Consider the following 22,418-nt stretch of genomic DNA (forward strand, 5'->3'; position numbering starts at 1 on the left):
CCTTCGGGCTTCCTGGGGGCTTCACCTGGGCAGCGGTGGCCCGTGCAAGCTCTTTTGCGTTGCACACAGCTGGCCCAGGTCTTCCGATGTCTTCACCGACGGGTGTCGGCTCTTTGTACTTCGCCCGGCGGGCGGCGGCGTGTAACAGCTCTTTCACAACTGCCGCCGCCCTCCAGGACTTCCGGCGCCGTCTTCTTGCTGCAGTCTTCAGGAGCTCTTCTCTGCTCTCTCCCGGCCGACGAACTCCCTTCCCGCGCCCGGCGCTGACTAATACAAGCCACTGCCGGGGGGCGGGGCTATGACACGGCGAGCCGGGATTGGCTCGCCGCCGCCATTCCCGATTGGTCACCAGCTCGCGAGCCGTGATTGGCTCACGGCTGGCTCCAAATTTGAAAAGCTGTGTTGTGATTGGCGGGGTCTGCGTCCCGGAGGATGCAGGCCCGCCGCCATCACCCACGTGGAGCGGCAGTGGCGATTCACCGCCGCCCCCGCGCCCGCTGCCGAACTCTGCAACCAGCCGGGCAGGAGAAGACCGGACCAGGCCCGGTCCCCAGTGCTGCCCAGAGCCAGTGCAACCTCCGGCCCCATGGGACAGCGCCAAGCCATCCCAGGGAAGGAGGGACGTGCAGGCTAGTAGCAGGGCCAGTGACCGCACAAGTACACTGGCCCTCGCTACACAAATGCATATTCGCTGCCCACAGGGGAGTGTATTTTCGCTTTGCAAGTGTGCGAACTCGTGTGCAGCTGAGTGGGACGAAAACGTTTGTTGCAGTTTCTGAGTAGCTCTGGACTTAGTCAGCCCTTGCGATCACTTCAGTCTTTATGGTCCCGGAATTGACGTCAGACACCCACCCTGCAATTACTTGGACACGCCTGTGTTTTTCCAAACACTCCCTGAAAACGGTCTGTTGCCACCCACAAATGCCCTCTTCCCGTCAATTTCCTTGCGATTGGCTGTGTGAATGGATTCTTCGTTAAATCCATCGCCCAGCAACGATCCGCTTTGTACTCATACGACGCGCCTGAGCATTGTGGTGCATACTCATGCGCAGTAGTAACCTGTTCGCAGCGCTGGAAAAAACGGCAGCGAGCGATCAACTCGGAATGACCCCCATAATACACAAGGAATTTGTTTCCGATAACCACAGCTCCCAGACATTATATGACATACGACAAGAAACATAAAGGAAGGAAGAACACATAACGGATAGTTTGAGTATATGGGGTGTAGTATGGTATACCGGCGCCGGGAGCTCGACTGCCGGCATACCGACAGCGTATAAATTCTCCCTCCAGGGGGGTCGTGGACCCCCACGAGGGAGAAAATCTGTTGGCATGCCGGCTGTCGGGATTCCGGCACCGGTATACTGTGCACCGGGATCCCGACAGTCGGCAACCTGAAGACCACCCGAGTATATGAGTTGAGTACAGAACGGATTTGGAAATATGACTAAGCGTTTGCTGAATTAACCAAGTTAGTTGCCTGAGGAAAGAAGCTGTTTCTGTGCCTGGCTGTTCTCACAAGCCTCGAGCTATACCGTCTGCCCGACGGCAACATCCGGAACAGGTCATGGGCAGGGAGGGAGTGGTCATCGATGATCCTCCCTGCTCGCTTTGTGACCCTTGCCCGATAAATATCCACAACTGCCGGAACATTTGTCCCTATGATTTTTTCCGCTGCCCTTACAACTCGTTGTAGCCTGTTTCTGTCATGGGTTGAGGCAGAGCCAAACCACACTATTATTGAGGTGCATAGAACAGATTGAATAATTGCAGAGTAGAAAAGGATCAGAAGTTCCTGTGGCAGTTTAAACTTCCTAAGTTGGCGTAAGAAATACAGTCTCTGCTGGGCTTTCCCCACAATGCCATCTATATTAGAGTTCCACCTCAGATCCTTAGAGATCATGGAGCCCAGGAATATGAAGGATTCCACCACAGTTAAAACACTGTTCGCAATTATGAGTTGGGGGGAGTGCATGGGGGTGCTTCCACTGGTTGGGGGAGTGCAGGGGGGGTGCTTCCACTGGTCTTCTTCACTGTGCCCATACACCGCCAGGTGTCTGCAAGACTTCTGGGGTCCTTAGTCTCAGGATACTTCACGGTAAACAGACTTTACAAATGGCTGACTGGCCGTTATGACTCTCCGTCCGGAGAGGAGGTTTAATGCTTGAAATTGAAGTGATGGGCTTATAGTGGTGTCTCCAACTCATATCGGCCTTCCTCAAATGTGTGGGGGCCTCTGGGCGTCCATCCTATCCGTCCCCTATATAATCCAAAACTGATTAACATAAAGTTCACCTCTGAATTAGGGCCTATGTGTGATATCATGGTTGCTCTCTATGGAGGAAGTAGGGAGCAGGTATTGAAGGTAGTACAGTATATACAGTATGTATTTGTGTATGTGTATAAGGACTGTTGCTGGACATATTTTTCAAAAGCCAAAGAGTCCTTTAAGCGGCTTCACCAAGTACAGAAATATTGGCCTTTTTTCAAACATTGCAGCTATTGCTTTGCTGCTATGCTACATCCCTAGACACCTATAGGAAGACTTTTAGGTAACCAGGCTAGCTGGTTTATGTACTCTTTCTTAGCATGAGGAAGCCTAGGGAAGCCTGTCTAACAAGTATCATGCGGTACCTGGATTGCAAAAACATAAAAAAAATGGAAAAAATTTTTTTTGTATTTTTTGCTTATATTTAAAATCTATTCTTAACTATTATTTTTTGTATGTTTTTTCTTACCAAATGGAGCTGAAAGTTCAGGTCTCTGCATATCAAAAAAAACCACTTTGTGGTGATCAAACTTTTTTTTTTTATAGTTGCACTAAGAGATAAAACAAAGTAATTGGTATGGGCGCATGCAAATAAATAGGCTGCTGTTTTCCATGTGTGATCAGTGCCCAGGAGATCTGTAAGTGGCGCTTCTGTAAACTGACAGGTGAATGACTTGGGGCTATACTGTAGATGGTGCAACTTTATAACTAGATATTCCAGTACAAATAAAGTACTATCTACATCTGTGAAACTGGAAGAAGAGAATGGGACAAGAAATCACATATTTGGAAATGAAGGGGTTACATCTGACGCCCGGACATTCATTTACTATAGGCACATTCTCCTATGTGTTGGCTCTGTGCTGTTTAATTAGAGCCTACCAGATGTCTGAGGTCCAAAGGGACCCATGACCCAGATTCTGTAATTAGTAAACACTTTGTACACAGTTTTCTGATCCTCTAATGAGTTCCTTGTCCTTGGTGTTTGTAAGATGATTACCAGGGTGTCACAAAACCTAAAGGAGCACACATATCCTGATCACAATGCATTCTGGGATCTGTAGTCCAATATTTACAATCCTCGCAATATTGCATTTATGTAGGAAACCCTGTGATGGACTCAGCCAGGAAAAGAAACAGAAAGATTGGTTTAGCATTAGCATATAAATAAATATTGTCCTGCACATGTGGTCAGTGGGCCTTATTCAGATGTGGTTGGAGCTTCGCCCATCATCGCAATGTACCGACTGGTAAAAGCAAACAGATTTCTACAAAAATACGAAAAACAGAAAATAGCACTACCTTCTCTTACTGTAATGCTGTATTGTGTATAACTTCAATATCCAATTGATCCCCTTAGTCTGACAATCAGTAAAAGTATTAGAGATGTGAGCCAGACCATTTTTGCTGGCTATGGTTCTAATTCTTCTTCCGGTTTGGTTTTGCCCAAATGCTGTAATTGGTTTTGAATTTGCAATTTTTTTCAAAAATTGACTTGGGCTTGGTTTGTTTGGGCCCCCACAAAACAATTTTTTTGAGGACTACCTCCGATCACTAATGAAGAGATTGATGATAAGGTTGTTAATGACATTATAATCATGTAAAATAAATTTCATGAACTCCACGCAAATGACGTAACATGGAGGAGGTGCCTAGATGGCGAACGTCCCTACCTCTACTAACTTTGGCCTCACAAATGAAGCAAATTCCTTCACAAATGTTGTCAGTATGTCAGTAAAAACAATTCCACACCCAAGAGGTAGATTTTTGGGACTTATACAAAGGCATCACAATGCCTTTCTTTTCTTATTACGGGCAAGAACTACAGCCACTGGTGGCTAACGTACACAAACAACATCACCAACATCCTCATCCAGATAGTAGTAGTACACACATATATTTTCCTCATCCTGTTCCACTTCCACACAAACATCCTCAATTTCTATTATGTCCTTATCACCATCTTTACTTGCACTACGCCATGCATGTGCGGTTGGTGCAGGAAGGAGACAAAAGAGGTTTCTATGAGGACAGTGTTAGAAATGTCAGACTCACACATAGCTAACGTGGACACCCTTGACTCTTCTCAGAGATGTGTGACGGTTCTGAACACACAGTTTGTGGTTTTAATTTTTTTTACACCTCTTCTAGACTGAGTAAAAAGGTCTTGATTGTCATGAGAGTCAGATGAAGATGCCTCACTGACAGATGCAGAACAACCACTCATACTATAAATAAAGGCCAAGGCCTGAGTCTTTCCTTGCCATTGTGGGTGGTGAATGGCATGTTGGCTATTTTATGTTTTTTTTCTGCACAAAACTTTCCCTTTATTAGTGGTGTTTTTTTCATTACCAGTGTACATTGTTTTTATTTTTATTTTAGATGCCCTGACTTAAACACTTTATGCCCTTGAGCATCTGCTTTAGTAGATGACGCTGAAAGACTAGGATCGTCATCATGACTGGTGGCAGCAGCTGCTGTAATAGTATTCGGTTGTTCTCTACAGTGATTGTTATCCATTTTTCTATTCACAGATCACTGCGGCAATTCAATGGGCTTTTATTATATTATGTACATGAATAAAAAACGCACAGGGGTACAGTGTACACAGGTTGTCCAAACTTAAATGTAAAATAATTTTTTTTAACTATTAAAAAATATTTTTTTTTACTTTTTTCGCAACTGACAAGTGACAGATGGACACAGCACAGCCAATTTAACCAGCAGAGTACAGCGCAGCACACAGCAGTGTGCCTTGTATACACTATGCACAGCACAGCTACTTGTTATGAGTCTGGACATAGCACAGCCAATGTAACCAGCAGAGACCAGCGAAGCACACAGCAGCGTGCTTGAGAACTGAGTGATATGGTGCCAAGCCACTGCTGTGGGATCCTTTATAGAATCTAACACCTGCAAGAATCCGACACTAGGGGGATGATGTTTTGCCTTTATTTGGAATCCGAGTTTGGCTTGAAAACCTCAGCCGATACTCGGATCCCAGAAGTTTGGGCACGTTCAGATTTAAGGTAATCCGAACCGCTCATCTCTAAAAAGTATTTCATGTTTTTTTTTAAACTAAGGGGTGTATTTATGTTACTGTTTGACCAATAGTTTTAGAATGGCAGTAATTAATGGTAAACCAGGCTTATCAGCAGCTTTGACAAACTGCATCTTAGTAAATATACCCCAATTTCATTCCCCTTCAGCCCCCTCACAGATTTCCCTGAAGAGAAACCGAATGATTGTAATAAGAAAATAGGTAATTTAACCCTCTAGGATGGGGGTTGCATGGATGTTGATCACCCTATTTTACTAGCCTATGGCTGTGTGGGGGTGTGCAGCTCTGTTAGTTGTTTATTTAATGGGCTGGGTTACAGGTCAAAGCTTCTTTGTTTCCAGGCTTTCCACCCTCCCTTCGCTTTTGTTGAAGTTGGTGTTTTTTTTTGGTATTGGCAATTTTGCGTCAGGAAAGAACGGCAGGTCACCAGTACGGGTGCAATTGTTTAGCAGAGATGCTCTCCCTTCGTTGACTGGTAGATGGCTGTACCACCCCAACGGGGGCAGTATCATCACCCTAAGGTATGGGTAGTCAAGGTAGCAGGTGAGTGATTACCGTTTGTGGCTTCTAGGGGTTTTATATTTGTGTTTGTGCACGGTTTTGCCTGCAATGCCTGTTTTTGGTTGTGTTGGGCATTGCAGAATAGCTGATTCTTGGCCGTCCATTCTTTTCCACCATACATCCTTAAATAATAATAATTTGCATTTAATAAATAGCTAACAGTTTCTCTGCCAAATCTACGTCTCTGTGTCTTTATTTACTTAAGAGTTTAAGGTTAAATGATTTTAAATCCATGACACACCTCATCCGATAGAAGGTTTAATCAACCATAAATGTTGTTTTACACTTCACCAAAAGCATGTACAATCACTATAAATAATTCAGTAACTATTTTACAGTATTCAAAAGCAAAGAGATTGCCTATTCTGGGAGAGTAAGTAAGTGTGGATCCCGGCAGTCGAAATACCGACACCAAAATTATGACACTGCTTAGAATGCCAGCACCAGCATCCCAACTAGGCTTACAATTGTAGCGCTGGAATCTCGACTGCTGGGATCCCAACCGCGGTATCCTGAATGAGGGATTGCTGGGCCGCCAGAGAGGTAAGGTGCATGGAGTGTGTGGGGGTCGGAAGTTAGGTTTAGGCTGCGGGGTGAGGGATAGGCTGCAGGGAGGGGTGGTTAGGTTTAGGCTGCGGGAAGAGGGTGTTAGGCACCCACGGGGAGGGTTAGGCTGCGGAGGGGCGAGGGTTAGGTTTAGGCTGCGGAGGGGGGAGGGTTAGGTTTAGGCTGCGGGAAGGGGGGTTTAGGTATCACGGGGAGGGTGTTAGGCTGCGGGAAGGGAGGGTTAGGGTGACATTGGGGAAAGGTAAATATATTTACCTTGACCCTGTTGGGATTTTCACCATCGGGATGCTGTGGTTGGTATTCTGACATCCCAGCCACCAGCATATCAGACCCAACCCTTCTGCTCAGCCTGGGGCTCATGTAGAGTCGGACAGAAACACAATTTGCACTTTTTCTCTAGAAATTGTGTTCCTTTCTGTGTCACTATGGAGATTTTGCTCTTACAACTCCTTACACTTAGGGGTATATTTAAGTTATATATAAAAGTGCAGGCTTTTAGAAGTTGTTTTTGGGTTGTGTCAGTGAATGCTTCTCTGCTATTTCATCTTTGATGTCATCTCAGCAGCTGAAACTTAATATTTCCGAAAAAGAATGAATTATATTTTCACTGGCCAAAATAATAGTTACCAACCTGATATCGCTATCACTGTTGAGATAACGTAATGATCATGCGCACAACATCTATTCACCTCTGCAGCAGCTGAGAGAGGTCTCCCAACTGCCCCATCCCCCTTCCCACCGCGGGACATTGTGACCAAACTCTCCCTTTTTGTGACCCGCGGGTGGGACAGCAGGACAGTCCCAGAGAAATGGGCCTGTCCCAACAAAATGGGACAGTTGGGTGGTACATACAGTAAAGGTGTTTGTGCAAAGGAGCGCAGCCAACAACAAAGACACATATACATATGCCTGTCAGGAGGCAGATCACTTGTGTGCGCTTGCCCCTGGCACAAAATACAAACCGTGATGAGTGCATGCAATTCCCTCTCACTGGTGCTATAACTTATCAGTGTGCCTGCTACGAGTGATCCGCATTATGACAGGGATAGTTGCACATGATCTTTTAAAGGGGTATACGGATGTTTGTATTTATAGTATCTTAATTCTTACATATTTTACATGGTGACTTTAATGTTTATTAATAACACAGTCTAGACATAGATAGATTATATATTGAGCACTGTAACTTTAGCATTTACAACTATCACTGTGAAACCACATCTCCTGGAGTAAATCAGGCTCATATTCTACTGTTCTCTTTTAGAGTAAAGCAGGCATAAATAATGGGTTGGGTATGTATGACTGGCGGTCAGGAGACCGACGGTAACAATACAGACGGCGGGATCCCGGCACTTAGATGCCTGGCGGGGGAGCGAGTGCAACAAAGCCCTTGTGGGCTCTGTGGCGAGCTGCACTTTCTACAGGTTCTATTCCCACACATGAGTGGGAATAGCCACTGTATGTCGGCATGCCGACCGTCGGGATAGTGAGGGTTCGGGATGTAGGCGCCGGTATTGTGATTGGCAGTCTCCTGACCGCCGGTCACCTATCTATCTCCCGTAAATAATACTTTTCTCCCATGGAGTAAACCAGTCGCATATATATTACTGTCTTCCCGGGATGTAGTCATTAGGTCGACATTTATAATGTTGATACCACAATGTTGATAGTTAGTATGTCAACATTGTTAAAATATCAACAGGAAACATGCTGATAGTTTTAGAATGTGAAATGTCCACATTGTCAGAATTGGCCCTTGCCTACAAGTTGGTAGGTGCATAGCATATGTGAGCAAGGAAGTTAATCCTCGTGTCGACTCCAAACCAGAGTATAACAGGATACAGATGATAGAAGATAAACAGCAGGCAATATGATAAGGTATCAATCTCTCCTGGGCTAAGTACTGTACAGCCGTACAGCATTGTGATGCGCCAATAACACAGTGACAGGCTTGGGCATATGCAGATCTTTTATAGAGCCAAGTAAACAGCATGCACCAGCAGTCTAATCAGCCTAACCTTTAAGTCTGGTGACTCTGACATGTGATGTTATTGTGGATGATGAGCCATGCACAATAACGCAAACATGTGATTCTATTATGGCTGATGAGTCATGCTCAATAACACTCAGTTTAGAGACAGCTTGTAGTGTTTAACCATTTAACTACATGTCAACAATGTCGACATTGGGATTAGGCTGTAGGATTGGAGGGTTAGGATAAGGCTCTATGGGGAGGTTAGGGTTAGGCACTATAGGGAGGGTTAGGGGAAGAATACTTACCAGGACTATGGCGGATCAGAGGTCTGTCCTGGAAGTGATGGTCACATACAGGTTGAGTCTCCCATATCCAAAATGCTTGGGACCAGAAGTATTTTGGATTGTGTCGTATTTACTCATTTATGTTTCATACACACCTTATACACATAGCCTGTAGATACTTTATGCAATATTTTTAATCATTTTGTGCCTAAAACAAAAGTTTGTGTACACTGAACCACCAGAAATCAAAGCTGTTACTATCTCAGTTGCAATCAACAAATTACTAGTATTTCTGGATAACAGATTTTTGGAAGCACACTTCATCCCACTCTGCATGAGCCTGTGTCTATGTTATGCAGGTAAAACAGTAATAGGCTTACATAAGACAACATAAATACAACAGTGCAATGCAAATAACACATACAGAAGGGTATCCCAAAGGTCCTTTGTGTTATAGAATTATTACCTGTTACCTGAAGGCCAGACTACCTGTATTTTTTAAGAAAAACAGAAGGCAAAGTTCAGATTAATGTACAAGGGTGCCGTAACTGTACTTTGAGGTGTTTTGCAGAAGAACATTCCCGTCATGCCACAAATCTGTGATATTTGACACAAAGCCTCTCCACAAAAAGGCAGAATGGGGTGTGCACCTCTTTACAAGCATTTTTTCGGGTTTGTATGTGAACCTCAGGATCTGCCTCCCCAATTTGCTGGGTCTGTGGCCGTTCCAACAGCTGCTGGTATATACTGAACTCATATTTAACATCTATAGCCCAGCACTGTAAGGGTCCGATTTTAACCCTTTACTATCATTGTCAGGTCTTTATTTTGCTTGGGGTCCCTGTGACTGTAGGGGAGAGAGCTGGTGTAAGGAGGAGGCTCAAAGCGGGGGAAGTGCGAGGTATGCACAGCAGATGTGAGCCGGGGGTCGCTGCAGCAGCACAACCCCTCTGACAGCTCTGCTGATTTAGGGGTGAGGACACAGACATGAACAGCATGAACACACTCAGGACATGCACATGGAAGTAGGAAGGAGCTCTCACTCGCAGACATGTGCTAGAAATCAGGGACCATAAATCACATGTCACCCCCAACTACAAGGTGCAGCTCACCTCCCCCTTCTAAATATGACCTATAGGAAAAAGTGTGAGCGCCAGGTCTTAACCTGCTCAGTGCCGGGTGAGGCTGTTACAGTCCTGCTTTCTTATCAGAGGAATTGCAAAAGATCTCCATGGATGAAAACCGCATTTAGAAAACATGCTTCAAAAACAACCCAGGTGTCGCCATTGAAAATTAATTCTGAAGAAAAAGAAAAAAAACTTTCACTTTCTCCAACCTGTACACCACACAGGAAGGGCACAGTGGGCCTTATTCTGAGATGACGGCAAATGCCATCACAGCTGTGATCCGGTGCGCAACAATTGTGAAAACTATACACACTCAGCGCTTCAGGTCCGCCGCTTGCCTACAAAAAAACGCACATTAGTCGATAATTAAACTTTCGACCAACACTATGGTCGTGCAGAATGGCCTCACAACTAAGATGCTGGAGCCATTTTGACTTATTATTTGATCTCAGTCATAAGCTGTGACATGCCTCTGAAATGGCTGCAGACAACCCCTATTACTGTACCTACAAATAGTCCCACTGTCAATCAGTCTGTAAATATATCCTCACTACGACCACCATCGCAGCACATGAGCAGTGCAAAGCCACAGTTAAAAAGGGATCCGGTCTTTAGGACGTCAGTAAGGTCGACACTGTCTAGGTCGATCACTATTGGTCGTCAGTAAGTAGGTCGACATGGTTTCTAGATCAACATGGACTCTATGTCGACATGTTCTAGGTTGACATGACATAAGGTCGACATGAGTTTTTAAAAAAAAAAATTTCATTTTTAGAACTTACGATACTTTACGATCCACGTGGACTACAATTGGGAATGGTAACCTGTGCCGAGCGCGGGTGTAGTATATTATGCTGGCGGCCGGGCTCCCAGCGACCAGCATCCCGGCGCCAGAATCCCGAACGCCGGCATACAGACAGCTGGGCGAGCGCAAATGAGCCCCTTGCGGGCATGGTGGCGCGCTATGCTATCTATTCTCCCTCCAGGGGGGTCGTGGACCCCCAAGAGGGAGAAAAAGTGTCAGTATGCCGGCTGTCGGGATCCTGGTGCCAGTATACTGTGCGCCGGGTTCCCGACAGCTGGCAAACTGAAGACCACCCGCCGAGCGCAGCGGTAGCAGAGCAAGGCACCTTGCCCGAAGCATGGCGAGTGAAGTGAGCCATGCAATGGGACACGGTGCACTAATTAGGGTTCCCGATCACTGTGCGGGAAAAAACAACATCAAAAAAAGTAAAAAAAACCCTCATGTCGACCTTTTCTCATGTCAACCTTTTCTCATGTCGACCGAGTACATGTCGACCTAGAGTCCCTGTCGACCTAGAAACCATGTCGACCTACTTACTGTCAACCAATAGTGGTCGACCTAGACACTGTTGAACTAAGCCTTATGTACCAAACATACCACACCCGTTAAAAAAATTGTCCATATGTGAAAACATTGGTAGCGTCTCTGACACAGTACCTGCGTCCCAATCCACCAACCACTCTGCAAACAAACAGCGTTTTGCTTAACACAGTATATGACAATATAGTCTAAAGATCTCCCCTAAGGAAAGCACGATTGACAGCACCCAGTACACAGCATGGTGCACACTAGTGGCTGGGATAGTTCCACTGCTTCTGTTGTAACAGCATCTCCCACTGGTCAGGAGAGGAAAAGCCTCACCAGAGGTATAGGGGGGGGGGGGGGGGGGGGGGTCAGCACTGTTACAGTAATAAGTACAAGGTTTGTGCTTTTATCTGTTACATTGATGCCAAGGACAAGGTTTGGCCCCAGACTTGCTGCTCAGTGTCTCTGAGTCTATGATCTACCTATTTTCTAGCTATATTCTCTGGTGATATGATTTCATATAATTAAAAATGCTAAACAAGTCACAAAACCAATCCTATAAATATGAGAACAGGGATCGCTGCACCCCAAGGTCCATTGAGCAGGGATGCACATGACGTGCAGCTTAAATGTGTTTGACAGCAAATTGTCTCTGGACATTATTTGACAGTTATTTCAGCTATGTTACTGTTACCGGCGGCACTTATACATCTAGTAACACAGTGATTTCCCATAGCTGTGAGTAGTGGCAGTGAGATGACACCTAACAGGGCACAATGCAGTTACTGATAAAGAGGCCCCTTACCAGTCTAAAGGGGGGTACTCACGGAGCGATCGCTGCTTAAAATCTAAGCAATCTGACTAGATTGCTTAGAATATCAGCATGATCGCTCCGTGTGTAGCCCTCACAGCGATAGCGATGCGCAGCCCCGCGCATCGCTATCGCTGGTGCTAGGTTGGCCTGCATGCAGGCCAATCTAGCGGGTCGCTCACTTCAGACTAAAATCATTGTGGGGGCAGAGCGACGCGAATGGGCCATGTCAGGGGCATGATCGCGGTGGCTGTGTGATGTCACATGCAGCTGCCGTGATGGGTAAGATGGCGCCGGGTCTCCTGTGGGCGCAGCTAAGCAGGCATCAAGATTTTTTTACAATGAAGCCGAAATTGCGAAGCGATCGCAATTTCTGCTTCATCAAGTGGGAGGCGCCGGTCAGTATGCTGGGCGGTGATGGGCGGCCCCCAGCATGCGATCCATTGGGCCTAATTCAGACCTGATCGCTGCTGTGCACACAGCAGCCAATCAGGTCTGAACTGCGCATGCGCCGGCGCATGCCAGACAGCCGACGGCTGTCTCAGACCTGCGATCGCCTCTGCCTGATTGACAGGCAGAGGCGGTCACTGGGTGGGAGGGGGCGGGCCGGCGGCATTTGCCCGCCATTTAGGGGCCATGGTCTGGGCAACGCAGGCGTGCCCGGATCATTGCGACCCTCACAACGATGGCAGCTGTGCTGGCAGGGAGCTATTCCTAAAGTACAAAAGCTATGCTTTTATACTTGTGCGGGGGGGAGTCGGGCCTGACATGCGGGGTGGACTAGCCCTGTGCTGGGTGTCCCCCTGCATGTCTGTGTGACTGACCGCAGATGTGCTAAATTTAGCAGGTCTGAATTAGGCCCATTGTCCATCACTATATAAACATGGGCACCAGGTACCCTCCATCACAGTTCCCAGTTAGATACCTGATGATAGGTACAAAATATGCCTCGGGGCCTTGTATTGGTCAAATGTCACAATGCTGTTTATTAATTCTTTCTATTGCTTATATATTTGATTACATAAAATTCTTCAGTGCCGCACAGTGGGGGATAACAGAGGGTTCAAAAGAAAAAAAAGGCAAAGTAAACAGTATTCAAGAAGCTTAACTGCAATAAAACAATAAAGTAAGCATATTATGTATTATGTAACAGACGTAATATACACACTACATGACAGGCTTGGAAGAGGCATAATATAAGAATACACAGGAGGAGAGTGAGACCACAGGAGAGGTAGCCGTGAGATAGATCTACAATGACTATGTAGACAGTCAATAGGTCGACATGTACAAAAGGTTGACAGATGAAAGGATGACAGTGCTTAAGGGCTTTTCACGTTTTCCACCATTTGCTTAATTTACTACCCACACGGACATCCATTGGGAATAGTAACCTGCGGCCAGCGCAGTGAGCCATCGTGCCTGAAGCACGGCGAGGGTCTACGTTTGTACAGATGGCAGTCACAGAACATGAAATATACAATATTTGGCTGAAAAACAAAACAAACTACTTGTGTTGACCATTGTCTGGTTAACCTTTTGACTGTGTCGACCTTTGTTACCGGGCAACCAAGTGCATGTCAACCATTTAGGGTCGACCCATTGACTGTCATCATTAAAACTAGAGATGAGCGGGTTCGGTTTCTCTGAATACGAACCCGCCCGAACTTCATGTTTTTTTACACGGGTCCGAGCGACTCGGATCTTCCCGCCTTGCTCGGCTAACCCGAGCGTGCCCGAACGTCATCATCACGCTGTCGGATTCTCGCGAGGCTCGGATTCTATCGCGAGACTCGGATTCTATATAAGGAGCCGCGCGTCGCGGCCATTTTCACACGTGCATTGAGATTGATAGGGAGAGGACGTGGCTGGCGTCCTCTCCGTTTAGAAATTAAAATAGATAGGAGAGTGAGACACTTCATTTACTTACTGGAGCTTAGGAGGAGTTATACTAGTGACTGATGACCAGTGACCTGACCACCAGTGCAGTTTTATAATTTATTATTATTTAATAATCCGTTCTGTTTTTGTTCTCTGCCTGAAAAAAACGATACACAGTGACTCAGTCACACTCACATACCATATCTGTGCTCAGCCCAGTGTGCTGCATCATCTATGTATAATATCTGACTGTGCTCACACAGCTTAATTGTGGGGGAGACTGGGGAGCAGTTATAGGTTATAGCAGGAGCCAGGAGTACATATTAAACAGTGCACACTTTTGCTGCCAGAGTGCCACTGCCAGTGTGACTGACCACTGACCACTGTGACCAGTGACCTGACCACACTGACCACCAGTATAGTATATTGTGATTGTCTGCCTGAAAAAGTACACTCGTCGTGTGACTTGTGTGGTGTTTTTTTATTCTATAAAAATTAAAAAACTCATTCTGCTGACAGACAGTGTCCAGCAGGTCCGTCATTATATAATATATACCTGTCCGGCTGCAGTAGTGATATATATATATTTTTTATATCATTATTTATCATCCAGTCTATACTAGCAGCAGACACAGTACGGTAGTTCACGGCTGTAGCTACCTCTGTGTCGGCACTCGGCAGTCCATCCATAATTGTATACCACCTACCCGTGGTTTTTTTTTTCTTTCTTCTTTATACATACTACATCTCATTATCATCCAGTCTATATTAGCAGCAGACACAGTACAGTACGGTAGTCCACGGCTGTAGCTACCTCTGTGTCAGCACTCGGCAGTCCATCCATAATTGTATACCACCTACCCGTGTTTTTTTTTTCTTTCTTCTTTATACATACTACATCTCATTATCATCCAGTCTATATTAGCAGCAGACACAGTACGGTAGTCCACGGCTGTAGCTACCTCTGTGTCGGCACTCGGCAGTCCATCCATAATTGTATACCACCTACCCGTGTTTTTTTTTTTCTTTCTTCTTTATACATTACATACTACATCTCATTATCATCCAGTCTATATTAGCAGCAGACACAGTACGGTAGTCCACGGCTGTAGCTACCTCTGTGTCGGCACTCGGCAGTCCATCCATAATTGTATACCACCTACCCGTGGTTTTTTTTTCTTTCTTCTTTATACATACTACATCTCATTATCATCCAGTCTATATTAGCAGCAGACACAGTACAGTACGGTAGTCCACGGCTGTAGCTACCTCTGTGTCGGCACTCGGCAGTCCATCCATAATTGTATACCACCTACCCGTGGTTTTTTTTTTTTCTTTCTTCTTTATACATACTACATCTCATTATCATCCAGTCTATATTAGCAGCAGACACAGTACAGTACGGTAGTCCACGGCTGTAGCTACCTCTGTGTCGGCACTCGGCAGTCCATCCATAATTGTATACCACCTACCCGTGGTTTTTTTTTTCTTTCTTCTTTATACATACTACATCTCATTATCATCCAGTCTATATTAGCAGCAGACACAGTACGGTAGTCCACGGCTGTAGCTACCTCTGTGTCGGCACTCGGCAGTCCATCCATAATTGTATACCACCTACCCGTGTTTTTTTTTTTCTTTCTTCTTTATGCATTACATACTACATCTCATTATCATCCAGTCTATATTAGCAGCAGACACAGTACGGTAGTCCACGGCTGTAGCTACCTCTGTGTCGGCACTCGGCAGTCCATCCATAATTGTATACCACCTACCCGTGGTTTTTTCTTTCTTTCTTCTTTATACATACTACATCTCATTATCAACCAGTCTATATTAGCAGCAGACACAGTATGGTAGTCCACGGCTGTAGCTACCTCTGTGTCGGCACTCGGCAGTCCATCCATAATTGTATACCACCTACCCGTGGTTTTTTTTTTTCTTTCTTCTTTATACATACTACATCTCATTATCAACCAGTCTATATTAGCAGCAGACAGTACGGTAGTCCACGGCTGTAGCTACCTCTGTGTCGGCACTCGGCAGTCCATCCATAATTGTATACCACCTACCCGTGTTTTTTTTTTCTTTCTTCTTTATACATACATCTCATTATCATCCAGTCTATATTAGCAGCAGACACAGTACAGTACGGTAGTCCACGGCTGTTGCTACCTCTGTGTCGGCACTCGGCAGTCCATCCATAATTGTATACCACCTACCCGTGGTTTTTTTTTCTTTCTTCTTTATACATACTACATCTCATTATCAACCAGTCTATATTAGCAGCAGACACAGTACGGTAGTCCACGGCTGTAGCTACCTCTGTGTCGGCACTCGGGAGTCCATCCATAATTGTATACCACCTACCCGTGGTTTTTTTTTTCTTTCTTCTTTATACATACTACATCTCATTATCATCCAGTCTATATTAGCAGCAGACACAGTACAGTACGGTAGTCCACGGCTGTAGCTACCTCTGTGTCGGCACTCGGCAGTCCATCCATAATTGTATACCACCTACCCGTGGTTTTTTTTTTCTTTCTTCTTTATACATACTACATCTCATTATCATCCAGTCTATATTAGCAGCAGACACAGTACAGTACGGTAGTCCACGACTGTAGCTACCTCTGTGTCGGCACTCGGCAGTCCATCCATAATTGTATACTAGTATCCATCCATCTCCATTGTTTACCTGAGGTGCCTTTTAGTTGTGCCTATTAAAATATGGAGAACAAAAATGTTGAGGTTCCAAAATTAGGGAAAGATCAAGATCCACTTCCACCTCGTGCTGAAGCTGCTGCCACTAGTCATGGCCGAGACGATGAAATGCCAGCAACGTCGTCTGCCAAGGCCGATGCCCAATGGCATAGTACAGAGCATGTCAAATCCAAAACACCAAATATCAGTAAAAAAAGGACTCCAAAACCTAAAATAAAATTGTCGGAGGAGAAGCGTAAACTTGCCAATATGCCATTTACCACACGGAGTGGCAAGGAACGGCTGAGGCCCTGGCCTATGTTCATGGCTAGTGGTTCAGCTTCACATGAGGATGGAAGCACTCAGCCTCTCGCTAGAAAAATAAAAAGACTCAAGCTGGCATTCTTCAAAATCCCAAATCCACAAGGAGTGTCCAATTGTGTCGGTTGCGATGCCTGACCTTCCCAAAACTGGACGTGAAGAGCATGCACCTTCCACCATTTGCACGCCCCCTGCAAATGCTGGAAGGAGCACCCGCAGTCCAGTTCCTGATAGTCAGATTGAAGATGTCAGTGTTGAAGTACACCAGGATGAGGAGGATATGGGTGTTGCTGGCGCTGGGGAGGAAATTGACCAGGAGGATTCTGATGGTGAGGTGGTTTGTTTAAGTCAGGCACCCGGGGAGACACCTGTTGTCCGTGGGAGGAATATGGCCACTGACATGCCTGGTGAAAATACCAAAAAAATCAGCTCTTCGGTGTGGAAGTATTTCAACAGAAATGCGGACAACAGGTGTCAAGCCGTGTGTTGCCTTTGTCAAGCTGTAATAAGTAGGGGTAAGGACGTTAACCACCTCGGAACATCCTCCCTTATACGTCACCTGCAGCGCATTCATAATAAGTCAGTGACAAGTTCAAAAACTTTGGGCGACAGCGGAAGCAGTCCACTGACCAGTAAATACCTTCCTCTTGTAACCAAGCTCACGCAAACCACCCCACCAACTCCCTCAGTGTCAATTTCCTCCTTCCCCAGGAATGCCAATAGTCCTGCAGGCCATGTCACTGGCAATTCTGATGATTCCTCTCCTGCCTGGGATTCCTCCGATGCATCCTTGCGTGTAACGCCTACTGCTGCTGGCGCTGCTGTTGTTGCTGCTGGGAGTAGATGGTCATCCCAGAGGGGAAGTCGTAAGCCCACTTGTACTACTTCCAGTAAGCAATTGACTGTTCAACAGTCCTTTGCGAGGAAGATGAAATATCACAGCAGTCATCCTGCTGCAAAGCGGATAACTGAGGCCTTGACAACTATGTTGGTGTTAGACGTGCGTCCGGTATCCGCCGTTAGTTCACAGGGAACTAGACAATTTATTGAGGCAGTGTGCCCCCGTTACCAAATACCATCTAGGTTCCACTTCTCTAGGCAGGCGATACCGAGAATGTACACGGACGTCAGAAAAAGACTCACCAGTGTCCTAAAAAATGCAGTTGTACCCAATGTCCACTTAACCACGGACATGTGGACAAGTGGAGCAGGGCAGGGTCAGGACTATATGACTGTGACAGCCCACTGGGTAGATGTATGGACTCCCGCCGCAAGAACAGCAGCGGCGGCACCAGTAGCAGCATCTCGCAAACGCCAACTCTTTCCTAGGCAGGCTACGCTTTGGATCACCGGTTTCCAGAATACGCACACAGCTGAAAACCTCTTACGGCAACTGAGGAAGATCATCGCGGAATGGCTTACCCCAATTGGACTCTCCTGTGGATTTGTGGCATCGGACAACGCCAGCAATATTGTGTGTGCATTAAATATGGGAAATTCCAGCACGTCCCATGTTTTGCACATACCTTGAATTTGGTGGTGCAGAATTTTTTAAAAAACGACAGGGGCGTGCAAGAGATGCTGTCGGTGGCCAGAAGAATTGCGGGACACTTTCGGCGTACAGGCACCACGTACAGAAGACTGGAGCACCACCAAAAACTACTGAACCTGCCCTGCCATCATCTGAAGCAAGAAGTGGTAACGAGGTGGAATTCAACCCTCTATATGCTTCAGAGGTTGGAGGAGCAGCAAAAGGCCATTCAAGCCTATACAATTGAGCACGATATAGGAGGTGGAATGCACCTGTCTCAAGCGCAGTGGAGAATGATTTCAACGTTGTGCAAGGTTCTGATGCCCTTTGAACTTGCCACACGTGAAGTCAGTTCAGACACTGCCAGCCTGAGTCAGGTCATTCCCCTCATCAGGCTTTTGCAGAAGAAGCTGAAGACATTGAAGGAGGAGCTAACACGGAGCGATTCCGCTAGGCATGTGGGACTTGTGGATGGAGCCCTTAATTCGCTTAACAAGGATTCACGGGTGGTCAATCTGTTGATATCAGAGCACTACATTTTGGCCACCGTGCTCGATCCTAGATTTAAAGCCTACCTTGGATCTCTCTTTCCGGCAGACACAAGTCTGCTGGGGTTGAAAGACCTGCTGGTGAGAAAATTGTCAAGTCAAGCGGAACGCGACCTGTCAACATCTCCTCCTTCACATTCTCCCGCAACTGGGGGTGCGAGGAAAAGGCTCAGAATTCCGAGCCCACCCGCTGGCGGTGATGCAGGGCAGTCTGGAGCGACTGCTGATGCTGACATCTGGTCCGGACTGAAGGACCTGACAACGATTACGGACATGTCGTCTACTGTCACTGCATATGATTCTCTCAACATTGAAAGAATGGTGGAGGATTATATGAGTGACCGCATCCAAGTAGGCACGTCACACAGTCCGTACTTATACTGGCAGGAAAAAGAGGCAATTTGGAGGCCCTTGCACAAACTGGCTTTATTCTACCTAAGTTGCCCTCCCACAAGTGTGTACTCCGAAAGAGTGTTTAGTGCCGCCGCTCACCTTGTCAGCAATCGGCGTACGAGGTTACATCCAGAAAATGTGGAGAAGATGATGTTCATTAAAATGAATTATAATCAATTCCTCCGCGGAGACATTGACCAGCAGCAATTGCCTCCACAAAGTACACAGGGAGCTGAGATGGTGGATTCCAGTGGGGACGAATTGATAATCTGTGAGGAGGGGGATGTACACGGTGATATATCGGAGGATGATGATGAGGTGGACATCTTGCCTCTGTAGAGCCAGTTTGTGCAAGGAGAGATTAATTGCTTCTTTTTTGGTGGGGGTCCAAACCAACCCGTCATATCAGTCACAGTCGTGTGGCAGACCCTGTCACTGAAATGATGGGTTGGTTAAAGTGTGCATGTCCTGTTTATACAACATAAGGGTGGGTTGGAGGGCCCAAGGACAATTCCATCTTGCACCTCTTTTTTCTTTAATTTTTCTTTGCGTCATGTGCTGTTTGGGGAGGGTTTTTTGGAAGGGCCATCCTGCGTGACACTGCAGTGCCACTCCTAGATGGGCCCGGTGTTTGTGTCGGCCACTAGGGTCGCTTATCTTACTCACACAGCTACCTCATTGCGCCTCTTTTTTTCTTTGCGTCATGTGCTGTTTGGGGAGGGTTTTTTGGAAGGGCCATCCTGCGTGACACTGCAGTGCCACTCCTAGATGGGCCCGGTGTTTGTGTCGGCCACTAGGGTCGCTTATCTTACTCACACAGCTACCTCATTGCGCCTCTTTTTTTCTTTGCGTCATGTGCTGTTTGGGGAGGGTTTTTTGGAAGGGACATCCTGCGTGACACTGCAGTGCCACTCCTAGATGGGCCCGGTGTTTGTGTCGGCCACTAGGGTCGCTTATCTTACTCACACAGCTACCTTATTGCGCCTCTTTTTTTCTTTGCGTCATGTGCTGTTTGGGGAGGGTTTTTTGGAAGGGACATCCTGCGTGACACTGCAGTGCCACTCCTAGATGGGCCCGGTGTTTGTGTCGGCCACTAGGGTCGCTTATCTTACTCACACAGCTACCTCATTGCGCCTCTTTTTTTCTTTGCGTCATGTGCTGTTTGGGGAGGGTTTTTTGGAAGGGACATCCTGCGTGACACTGCAGTGCCACTCCTAGATGGGCCCGGTGTTTGTGTCGGCCACTAGGGTCGCTTATCTTACTCACACAGCTACCTCATTGCGCCTCTTTTTTTCTTTGCGTCATGTGCTGTTTGGGGAGGGTTTTTTGGAAGGGACATCCTGCGTGACACTGCAGTGCCACTCCTAGATGGGCCCGGTGTTTGTGTCGGCCACTAGGGTCGCTTATCTTACTCACACAGCTACCTCATTGTGCCTCTTTTTTTCTTTGCGTCATGTGCTGTTTGGGGAGGGTTTTTTGGAAGGGACATCCTGCGTGACACTGCAGTGCCACTCCTAGATGGGCCAGGTGTTTGTGTCGGCCACTAGGGTCGCTTAGCTTAGTCATCCAGCGACCTCGGTGCAAATTTTAGGACTAAAAATAATATTGTGAGGTGTGAGGTATTCAGAATAGACTGAAAATGAGTGGAAATGATGGTTTTTGAGGTTAATAATACTTTGGGATCAAAATGACCCCCAAATTCTATGATTTAAGCTGTTTTTTAGGTTTTTTGGAAAAAAACACCCGAATCCAAAACACACCCGAATCCGACAAAAAAAATTCGGTTAGGTTTTGCCAAAACGCGGTCGAACCCAAAACACGGCCGCGGAACCGAACCCAAAACCAAAACACAAAACCCGAAAAATTTCCGGCGCTCATCTCTAATTAAAACTGTCTTCTATACCACACCCATTGGAGAACAGTCCTGTCGCTGAGAGCTTTACAATCCAATGAATAAGCGATAGTATTAAACGTTACACTGGGACTACACGCGGAATTATTCTGCTTGGGGGTATATGAGTACCTCCATAGTATGCACAGTTGTGTACACACCTCATACACATATAGGGGTATTATTATTTATTACCAGTTATTTATATAGCGCACACATATTCCGCAGCGCATTACAGAGAATATATAACCAGTTCCTGCCCCAGTGGAGCTTACAATCTATATTCCCTACACACAGCTGCTGCTGCCACTGCTGTGTCTGTCACTGTATGACAGTCACTGGCAGCGGGGCACCTGCAGCATGATACGCCTCCTCCCCTCCCCTCATCTCAGTGCGCCGCCGCCGAGTACGGGACAGAAGGGGGCGGAGCTACACGGGACGGTAGGGGGCGTGGCTAAACGGGCATAAGGGGGCGGAGCTACACAGACCTGGCTGCTGTACAGAGGGAGACTGGATTAGGTAAGTGGAGGGTGAGAGAGAAGTGTGTGTGTGTGTGTATGTGTATGGTGTGTATGTGTGTGTATATAATATATGTGTGTGAATTGTGTGTATGGTGGGTGTGTATGTGTGTGTATATATGTGTGAAGTGTGTGTGTGTGTTTGTGTGGAATTGTAAGTGTCTGCTTCACAGCAAAAGTTGGATGGAGACCCAGCGAGGCTGCTTCAGCTTCCTGGGAATCCCCAAACGCCACTACTGGGGGGGCATTACGTATAAGGACGCTACTACTACAGGGGGGCATTACGTGTAACAACGCTACTACTGGGGGGGCCATTACGTGTAAGGACGCTACTACTACTGGGGCTGGGGGCATTACGTATAAGGACGATACTACTACTGGGGTGCACTACGTATAAGAACGCTACTACTACTGGGGGGGCATTATGTACAAGGACGCTACTATTACCGGAAGGGCATTACGTATAAGGACGCTACTACTACTGGGGGTATTACGTATAAGGACGCGTCTACTACTGGGGGTGCACTACGTATAAGGACGCTACTACTACTGTGGGTGCATTATGTATAAGGACGCTACTACTACTGTGGGTGCATTATGTATAAGAATGCTACTACTACTCGGGGGGCATTATGTACAAGGAC

Source organism: Pseudophryne corroboree, chromosome 6, assembly GCF_028390025.1.
Source record: "Pseudophryne corroboree isolate aPseCor3 chromosome 6, aPseCor3.hap2, whole genome shotgun sequence".
NCBI lineage: Eukaryota > Metazoa > Chordata > Amphibia > Anura > Myobatrachidae > Pseudophryne > Pseudophryne corroboree.